We start from the raw sequence: 10,817 nt of genomic DNA, 5'->3' as shown, positions 1-10,817 counted from the left end.
CTGTTACGTTAAAACATTACTAACGGTTTGGAAGCCGATACTAATAATTTATTGAAAACGTCTATTATGCATAGGGTGCACCTGTACGCAGTCATGAGAGACATTTATTGCAGTACTTTTTGGTGCAATACACCCTCACTCCTGCCTGATGAGTGTCCTAGATTCACTCAAATACTCTCTCCTGCGCACCTATTTATTTGTAAAAAAAAATGAATTTCATGGCCTTTTTTTGGCAGGCCACATACAGTGATATAAACCTTGCACCCTTTTCATACCACAATAAATGAACCAAATGCTTCTATCCATCCATTATACTAACAGTTATCATATATGCCATTTCCAATTAACATAGCCCAATTACAAATACAACACATGCCAAGATGCCAAAACCCAAATCCTTCTTCCTTGATTGTTCTGTTGAAGCATTCCCCAACACCCTTGTTTGGCGTAGAGAGACGCCCTTACTTGATCATCTCATCCTGGTTTTGGATCAAAAGCTTCACACGTTCAATTGGAGCAGCAGCAGTTTTGGATACATCAGCAGACATCAACCATTAGAGAAAGTCGAGGGAAAAGTTAACAAAATTTGTATGACTCAAAAATTAACAATGGGCAGAAATTAGATCAAAAAGGCATTTAACTAAACCGTACCAATGCCTATAAACCATATGGAAATGCAGACACTTAAAAACACATGTTGGATACAAGTGGAGGAAACACATTTGTATAACTGCCTATAACAACGTTCACACAATCCCAAAACTTAATTGAATAGCAATTATAGACCTTTCTACTCATATGCATGTAGAGGAAACACATTTGTATGACTACTATGAAAAATATTCACCCAATCCCAAGACTTACTTGGATTGCTAGGAAGGAACTCTCTACTTAAATGCAGGTGTAATGTTGAATCATTAAGAATGAAGTTTTTAATTCACAATCCCAAAACCCACGAACATAATAATTCCTTCTATAATATAATAGAAATCTATCAAGCTGACAACTATTACTAACACACAGACAAGACAAGCTGAAAAATAAAGAACTGAAACTAAAATGAAAAGAGAAAACATCAAAAACTAACCTGTAAATTTCCGGTTAATAGAACTGGCTTCATAGAATCATACATTCCAAAGTACAGACCCATGTAAACAATAATGTTGAAGCCATGGTAAAGCCCAACAATACCACCGAACTTTAAAGTCTTCTTATAGACATCAATCAAACCATTAAACTGTCTGCCCCTCCCCCCCCTTTGCGGACTTTGCATCATTAGCCAGACGGGTTCGAGCGTAATCCAGAGAATAGACAAAGAGAAGGGATAAAGCACCAGCAACACCTCCAGATCCCAAGTTTCCTGCAAACCATTTCCAGCAGCCATCTCGATCTTTCTTGAAGTTAAAGAGCCTCATGAAGTAATCCTTAATGCAAAGTTCAAGGCCTAGTGCAATGTACAGAATCTTTAATAGTATGCAACACCCAAGATATAATAATAACTTTGTTACTGTTACATAAATTCTGACAAGAAAAGAAATGCCACCACCCATTAGAAAGTTGAGGGCAAAGTTAGCAAAGCCTTTCTCAGAAGGTCCATGAACAAAAAGAGGTGAGGTGTAGCTAGTAACAAATGATAAGTCAAGACTACTTCAGCAGGGATGCTGCATTCTAGGATGCAAACCCCCATTTCAATGCTGTCCACCAACACATATACTAATCCAGATTCTCTATGATTTTTCGACTAAACTCTAAAGAGCAACTAAATGTTGATGGACTTATGATTTAGGTCATACCAAATGACACAATGACATGAAAGCTGAACTGGAAGTCAAGTAGCTACTTCATGTCTCAACTCAAATAGTCAGGGCAGGCAAGTGCACACACACTCAAAGAGACAAAAAGGGAAGGGAAAATAAAAATCAAAGGCTAGTGACTATAGCTTTACCATTAAGATGTCTGGGAAATTTGAAAGAGCGTACATCAGTAAGTCAAGCTAATTGCTGTGTGTCCTCAACATCTTGTGTATCATCTAACAACAAGTTTCTTCATTCACATTAGCTACACCAGCAAAGCAATGTGTTTTAGCTAGACTGTTACTGCACCTTATATACTTATGTCATATAATACAATATCTAACAACTCTTTCACATCCATCAAACCAAAAGTCAGGATCCTTCAACTCTTTCAGAAGCTCGAGCAATGTATTTAAATCCCCTTCATATTGAAGGTGCTCCTACAAATACAATAGTATTAGTAAAAGGACATGTCGTAATGCATGCATAAAGCCACAAGCAGACACAGAGTTTTGGAAGAAAATAAACGTAACAATGTGCGTGGCTTATTACAGCATTGGGCTCCAGATGGCATCCAACTTGTTTGATTTCTTCATAAAGTTCAAGCGCATCTGACATTTGCCCACACAAAGCAAGAGCGGATACACGCGCGCTCTAAACCTCATTCATGCTTTTAGCAAGAAGGCTAATACATGTTTTGGATCATAGGCAGCATATTCGTTATACTTGACGACTGACTTCGTGACCTATAGGTTTTAAACAAGAGTCTTAGAATACCTTGGTATCTTCAAATTTCAAGAAAAATCAACATACAAGCACCAGAAAATCATTTTCCTCTATCATCATCATCATCATAGAAAAATATGGTATTAACACACACTTGCGGTATTAAACACAGCACACAGAAATATGGCAGCTCTTTTGGCAAGTAAAATGAAGGTGGAGGTGGTTGTGTTGAAAGGAACCACTCAAGTGTCATTAGAAGAAACATCAAAACCTCCAAAACCAAGTAGTTTCTAATTAACTCTAGGTTGTCTTATTCCAAAAAATATTGATGTCTCTCATCCTGTCCATCTACCATTCCTTCCAAACAAACAACGACACACGTAGTGAAGCTACATCAAGAACTAGTCCACCACTATGTTCTTTGTCAACCCCTACACAACATCCTAATCTTATCTTCAAACAACCAAAAAAGTTACTTCTTTGCCAACCCCTAAACAACATAATTTCCATGAATCTTATAAGCAAAATTTATCAACTTATTATTAAACAAGAGGAAGCGAGAAATCTATCAACACCCAACTTTTGCTAGAAAAACAATTCCAACAATTCTAAAATCAAATCACCCAATTGTTCACCTAACTCATTATAAAACCTACTGACTTGACCAATCCATGTAAAATATGATGGCTACAAACAAAATGGAAATTAAACCAAAGCACACCCTTATACCCACTTCTTACTTTATGATTGGAAGCAATATTATTTCACATCATCATACATCAATTCAAGATAAATTAGTGGTGGCGGGGATGGGTGTTCACGAAAAGGTGTGTTAAATCAAGTAACCACCTTTGGAAAGTTAAAACCCCGCCTAGTTAAACCATATTTCGAAAAATTGATACCCTAGAATGTATTACCTTGGCAAAAGATCAACCTTGTTCAGTAGATCGAGCAACTGTTGTGCTCAATTAAGTACCTACCAACCAACTTCTCAAAAAACCCTAAATGGTAAAAACAAAAATCAAAGATTGTTACAAAAGGAGGAAGGAAGGAGAAACATGAGGAAGATGATAACTTACCCCGATGAGCAGGCACGTCAAGAATTCATTTTCCCTCTTTGCGTTTTTCTTATTATTTGGTATATTAATAAGGGTTTGTATGCGAGATGAGCGTGATAGTGAAAATAGTCCCACTTATAATTTACAAATGGTTGTATAAGTGTTACTAATGAAAATTTTGAAATATTGCAAAATCAGTCAAATGGTGTAGTGGAAATATAACAAAACAGTCCACCGCCAAGTTTAAAGGGTGTTGCTATTCTCTAGGTGGAAAAAAATAGAGTCTAGATGAAACTTGTTCAGATCTCTACATAATCATTTCTAGGTAGGTGAATGAAAAATTCAAAGCTGTTAAATCACTATCTCTTTACTGAACAAAAAGTCATGGAAAGTTTTTTTTAGACCGTAACTAGCTTATAGCTTGAAATTAAAGAGGAAATGAAAAAGTGAAATCACGAGATATTCATGATGTTCCATTAACAAACATCCCTGACTAACATCATTGATAAAAATAGAGATCGGTTGGTCGATAAAATCAGTTTAAAAATTTAAATACTTACTATAAACAAATTTCGACTTTGAATCAATCAAATCAAAAAAGAAAACACAAACAAATCTAATTTTCATCCTCATCATCAAGTTTACTACTAATAATCAAAATTCCATGTTAAAACATACAATAAACAGACCTAAAAAACAAAGATTATAAGAAGAGAATACATATTATTACCAGATCAACGTTTATAGTTGAATATTTATAGTAGAATATTCACTACAATCTATCTAAAAGATCCAACATGCAACACACATTGAGTAATACATATTTCTACTCCTACCAAATTTCGAATTCGTGGAAACAAGTAACATTCATCTAATTCTAAAAAAATCATGCCACATCACAAAAATCAAACAGTACAAACACAAATCTAAATCTGTTTTTCAAATCAAACAACAAATAATTAAAAGTGTAACCAACCCCACGACCTTAAACCCAAACTTGCAATAAATTAGTACATGAAATTGTTACTTTGAACAAATTGAACCTTTAATCCCCAAAGCTTGTTTGATATTTGAGAAGAATTTATACGAAATTGTACCTTAGAAATCAAAAACCAAATAACTAAGTGTTAAAATCACAACCAAAGACAGATTTTTGAAATTGAAAGAAAAGAAGGCGAATAACAAAAGGAGTGAGAGAAGATGACTTACCAAGAGGTAATCAAAACCCTAGTGGCGGTGGCGGTGGAGGTGGCGCCAGCGAAACACCTATCTTTTTCTCTCTTCACTCGTTTATGTTTGTCCTTTCCTCTTTTCCTTTTTTCCGCCCTCTTCTTTTTTCTTTTTTTTTTCGCTGAAGGCATGTGTTATGTTTCGGAAGGCTGGGTGCAATAACAAAAAGAGGAAAACTCCCGCTTAGGCTGAGTCCAATGGTGCATCCACCCTTTATCTCCATTCCACCAAAAAAGTAGTGTTTTGATGATGGGGAGTCAATTTTGGTGTCCAATGGTTTAGACCATTCTACGCCACTTCGACCGGCGCGGAATTTAAAAAAAAATTGGTCATAATTAGTTTCTGACTTAGTGGGGACACAAAACAATTGACTCCATTCCACGCCACTTCAAGTGGCGCCGTTTGGATTTTTACAAACTACACCATTTCAACTCACGTGGAATGCACTATCTATTCCTCAATAACACTCTATATATGGAGAGTTATATACAGATAGGGGGGGGGGGGGGGAACCACCGCCACTCCCTCCGCTTTTGAGGAAATGGGGAGCCATTGCACCTAGCCTTAAGGCTGAGTCCAATGGTGCATCCACCCTCTATCTCCATTCCACCAAAAAACAGTGTTTTGAGGATGGGGAGTCAATTTTAGTGTCCAATGGTTCGGACCATTCTACGCCATTTAAAGTAGTGTCGTTTGGGTTGGTGGGGACACAAAATAATTTTGGTCATAATTAGTTTCTGACTTGGTGGGGAAACAAAACAATTGACTCCATTCCACACCACTTCAAGTGGTGCCGTTTGGGTTTTTATAAACCACACCATTTCAAGTGGCGTGGAATGCACTCTCTATTCCTCAATAACACTCTCTATATATGGAGAGTTATATTAATATTGAGATAGGGGGGAAAAACCACCGCCACTCCCTCCGCTTTTGAGGGAATGGGGAACCATTCTATTCCTCAAGTTTTGATGTTTTTATTCACTTTTTTCGGTTCTACTTATTTGTCTTTTTTGTAGAGGTTTTTTGTAACACATTTCTAAGTGTCATAAAATATCCAATAAACGTTACATGATAATTCAAGTATTTGCACATATACTTACTAGATAACTGCAAGCAGTGGGGGCATGAGCGGAGGTGGAAAAGACAGAGGGAGAGATGGGTTTGTGGTGGGGAGAGAAAGAGTTGGGTTTGGTTGAGAAGGAAGGAGGGAGAGGGAGAGGGAGAGGGAGAGGGAGAGGGAAGGTGAAATTGCTCGAGAATGAGGACATATAGAAACCAACCAAAATACTTTTTGGGCCACATACCCCTGTCGGCCCAGAAAGTTCGCTCCGCTCACTTGACTAACGGTTAAAAATATTGCCAACGGATAATAAATGTGAACAATTAACTAACGGATGTATATGTGTTATTAATAAGAAATCTCAAATGTTGCAAAATCACCAAAATGGTGTAGTGCTAGCCGTGTACAAAACTGCCACCCCTAGTCCCTATTGAGTCAGTAGAATCACTAAATTGAAAGAAAATACCGCCTCAAGAAAATAAACTTACAAGTACAGTCACCATCCTCCTACTTCAATAGTTGGTTATATCAATTACTATTTATGTATTTTGGACTGTAATAACTAATGTGTACATTTTTATTGGGAAGAAGCATGGCTAGAGATCAGTTTCGGAAAGTTACAACTATAAAGCCATAATATATTCCATTGGAAACAAACCCGGGTTTGGAAAGAGATACAAACATTCAGAGATCCTCTAAAGGGAGAAAATTACAGTATTGCATAAGGTTAATAAGAAGACGAGTATAATTTTAGGAGAGGATAATAGGTTTTTGGAAGATATAACCACTAATAGGTACATTTTTCTATCATATGTCGTTGACTAGTGCTAATGTAATCAAAATAAGATCTAGAGTTAGAGGTGGGTTCCAAATCACAGGTTGACGGAACAAACCCAAACCTAAACCCAATTGATAAACATGTCAAGATTATCCAACCACTACCCCGAAACCCTTACAAAAGTGTCGGATTCGTGTAGGGTTCGCAGGTCGTGTACTAAACTATGACCCCTATTTTGCATAAAAACTTAGCACGTAACAATTACTTCATACTATTCCATGATGTAATGAATGATATTTCTCAATGTATATTTCTTTGGACCCATATACCCCCTTTTTATTTTCTTTTTAATTGCCTAAAAGAAGGTAGTGAATTGCCTTTTTTTTTTTTTTTTTTTCCCTCTTCCGAATGACCTAACTTTTGTATTTAGAAAGAAGAGGCTTTAAGGCGGGCCTAACAAAAGGGGGGAGGGGTATATATATCGATGATATCAATTTTGTTTATATATATATGTATCATGAAATGTCGATAATTTAACGATATTTCACCTTATATCGTTGAAATTTGCACATATAACAATAGGGGTGGCAATGGGTCGGGTTCGTGTCGTGTCATATTCGGGTCACGTGTTTGGAGAGCAAACCCAAATCGGACCCAATTGTTAAATTTGTCAAGTTTGTCAAACCCAACCCGCCTATATAACGGGTTACCCAATAGGTGACCCGCTAAGCTAGCAAGTCAATTTCAAATCAGTTTCGGATTGGATTTAGTACTAGGGGTCTCTATTTTTTCTAAATTCCGATCCGATATTTTTCCAAATTTGAAAATGATATTTGTGTTCCGATATCCAAAATTCCAATATTCAATTTTTCCTAAAAATAATTGGATCGGAATTGGATGTGTTTTCAAAATCCGGTCCAATCCGATTTCCGATTAATTTTCGAATTTTTAACATATAGCGGTCTATTTCATATAGTTACTAAATTAAAACTACATATAGTTTACAAACCAAATAAAAACCCTAGAGAAGTAGAACATTGTCTCTCTCACAACTTCAAGAAATCAATATTGTCATTCAAGTACATGTCTCAATTTATTCAAAATTCCTATTTATTGAATTAATGCATTAACATGAAGAAGCATTAACATGAAGAATAAATTTGCTGAATGAACGTGTTAAAAAGTCTAAGTTGTTTACTGAATTAATGCTTATCAAAATGATTGCTAAATGAATGTATTAACTGGATAAAAAATGGTTATTCTAAACAAAAATCCGATTATATAATTCAAATTTCAAACTTACTTCCATATTTTGCGGATTTCGAAATTTTCAAAAATTTTCCGATTTTCAAAACTTTCTGAATTCGAAAAAAAAATTGAATCCGAAAAATAATTTGATCCGTTTTGGAAAGGATATTACCATCCGAAAAAAATTGGAAATTTTTCCGAAAGCACTTTATCCGATCCGATCTGAAGTCGAGGGGTTCACAGACAACCTTTATGCAAAATATTTAGTATTTCACGATTATATTTATATTCGGATAAAATAGGTCACATATATTATATATATAATATATATATATATATATATACATATATATATATATATATATATATATATATATATATATATATATATGTATGTATGTATTAATTTTCAAAAACCATCAATAATTTTATTACATATTAATGAAAACTGAATAATGAAACATATCTTTATTGAATGAATCAATATGACAACTAATCATTTTTCTTTTAGTCGTTTATTTTAGGTAGTTGGGATAATAGATAAGATTTTAGATCAGTTTCGGATTGGATTCACACAACCTGTATGAAAAATATGTAGTATTTCACAATTTTATTTATCAAAAAAACATATATAATATACCGACCTCTATAATATATTCGGATATATTAATTCTCAAAAACCATTCACAATTCAATTACATATCAATGAAAATTGAATAGCGAAACATGTATTTATCGAATGGATCAATATGACGGCTAATCCTTTTCCTTTTAGTCGTTTATTTTAGGTTGTTGGGATAGTGAGATTTTAAAAATGAGAAAAGCTAGTGTGCGTCAAGAGAGAGAAAAAGCTAGTGTGCGTCAGGAGAGGGAAAAAGCTAGTGAATCTGGGCCACTCATACACAAAAGTTGAGGGTGTATTGCATGACAAGGTACTGGATCTATGCCCTCTTATCCCTGCGCACAAATACACCCTGCGCAAACAGGTTATACATGTCACGGGTTGATGACCTGACCCATTAAACTCGAGAACTAATCGGGTCTACCAACGGGTTACTCGGGTTAACATATGTGACCCTAACCCAACCCATTTATTTGACGGGTTTGGCGGATCAACCCTTAAATGACCCAAAAGCCTTTTTTCCCAACCCAAACCCGCTAATTTCATGTCGGGTTAGCAGGTCATGTACAAAACTGCCACCTCTATATATAACATAGTAATCCCAACTGAATGGGATAAATCTTCGATAAGGACCGATATTTCGTGGGTTGATGGTAGGAGTCTGTTTGATATATGGCCCAAATTTGCCGCAAGTTTTTGGGCGGTCTTTTTCGCTGTTGGCGCTCATACCAAAAAATTGAATTGAATCATGTCCTTAAAGCCACCTAAAACACTGTGGGGCGCAAATATCATTATTTCAATTGATATTTCATCGGTATTTCAACCGCCTCATATTTCAAATTTGAGGTTGGTTCAAATTTTCAATTCTAAACACCAACCGACTCTTCTTTTCTTTTCTTTCGCTCCTCATGTCTTTTTGGCTCCCCTTTCTTTTTTCTTTTTCTCTGCAATAACCCAAACATTAGCTCTACCATACAACTTTGTTTCAGGCCTCTTCAAACTTCCGTCTCCTCATATTTCTTAAGCGATTCTTTCCATTCAAGTAGATATTACAACCCCATTTGGTGATTTCTTCTGTTTATCACTTTTATAGGATTTTAACCCCCCGTTAACCAAATTAATTTGTTGCAGATTGTCGTGTTCATTTTCTAGTTGGAGACGGCTTTGGCCTCAAGATCAGGTAATTTCCAGTGTTCTTTTATGTTCATTTTTATATTTTGAGTGCAATGGCGGAGTTAGAAATTTGAGTGAGGGTGAGCAGTGGCAAAGCCAGGAATATATTCCATGGTGAGCCTGTGAGCACTACAAGTATTCAACGCAAACACAATTGAAGTGTACAAGCTAGCCTTTCTTTATTTTATTTTTTGGTTTCTTCTTAATTTTTCTTTTATGAAAAGCAAACAATTGTTAGTTCATTTTTGAAATCAAAATCATATTAATAGTTTAGGTAATGAAAATTTTCCATTTGGATTACAATTACACCTAGTCATTCCTAAGACTAATTAAAATTAGGTTTCAGAAGATTGTGTCTTGCACTAGTTACTTCAAAATATTGTTTGTTTTATATTAGTTAATTTTTATAGTTAAGGTTTCTAATTGTCTATATTATATTTTTCTGACGATAAAAGGTAATTTGTCGGGTACCAAAACCCAAATGTTCATAATGGTTAGAGGAGCATCCAAGCATATAGTATGACAAGCTTCAGTGCGTTAATTTTTGGGGTTTTTGGTTGAAATGGAGGAAGCGTAACTTTTCTAATGAAGGAAAAGGGATTTTGGCTACATTATTTTCTCTTAAGCATCTTATTTAGTTCTTTCTTAGGCTAAACTTGGGGAGAATCGGATAGCTTCTCTACAAGGCTACTAGCTACAACAGTTCCCAAGAAATTATCTTTCTTATCAGTTGAAGTGGATCCATGTTGGAAATGCCTGCGTCAAATAACACCAAATTACTTTTAGACCCATATCAGTTCTCATCTTTACCAAAAACTAGAGCCTTTAACTCTATAGGCAAAACTGGGAATAGTAGGTATGCTCAAGCCCTTAAGTAAAGCTAAAATGTCAATCTTACCAAGACTAGTAGTATTTTTATGCAAAATCAAGGGTGAGCTGTATGCATGTCTCGCCCCCCTCGGGCTCAATGGTCGTCACCAGACAACTCTGAATATGAAAAGAAAAAATAAAATATAAATTAATAATTTTTTTAACTAATAATTCAACCGATCAAACCAAAACAAGTATATTTCGAACATCAAAAAACATATAAACAGATTGCATGATGGATAGAGTGTTCTAGCCTTCT

The 10,817-nt window shown here is 35.4% G+C and overlaps 2 long non-coding RNA genes across 2 annotated transcripts; both read right to left on the bottom strand.

Annotated features, from left to right (window-relative positions):
• Positions 1 to 305: 305 nt before the first annotated feature.
• On the bottom strand, positions 306 to 1,253 carry LOC147510625 (uncharacterized). Its single transcript, XR_015216824.1, has 2 exons — positions 1,088 to 1,253; positions 306 to 497 (listed from the first exon to the last, which is right to left on the bottom strand). It is a non-coding gene; the product is annotated as an uncharacterized LOC147510625 (long non-coding RNA).
• Positions 1,254 to 1,257: 4 nt separating this feature from the next.
• Positions 1,258 to 4,875, bottom strand: LOC147510624 (uncharacterized). The gene is made up of 6 exons (XR_015216823.1): positions 4,787 to 4,875; positions 4,621 to 4,674; positions 3,437 to 3,520; positions 2,327 to 2,539; positions 1,946 to 2,233; positions 1,258 to 1,444 (listed from the first exon to the last, which is right to left on the bottom strand). It is a non-coding gene; the product is annotated as an uncharacterized LOC147510624 (long non-coding RNA).
• Positions 4,876 to 10,817: the final 5,942 nt, after the last annotated feature.

The sequence above is a fragment of the Coptis chinensis genome, chromosome 3 (assembly GCF_015680905.1).
Source record: "Coptis chinensis isolate HL-2020 chromosome 3, ASM1568090v1, whole genome shotgun sequence".
In the NCBI taxonomy this organism is placed as follows: Eukaryota; Viridiplantae; Streptophyta; class Magnoliopsida; order Ranunculales; family Ranunculaceae; genus Coptis; species Coptis chinensis.
This window is presented reverse-complemented; position numbering and strand designations above follow the sequence as displayed.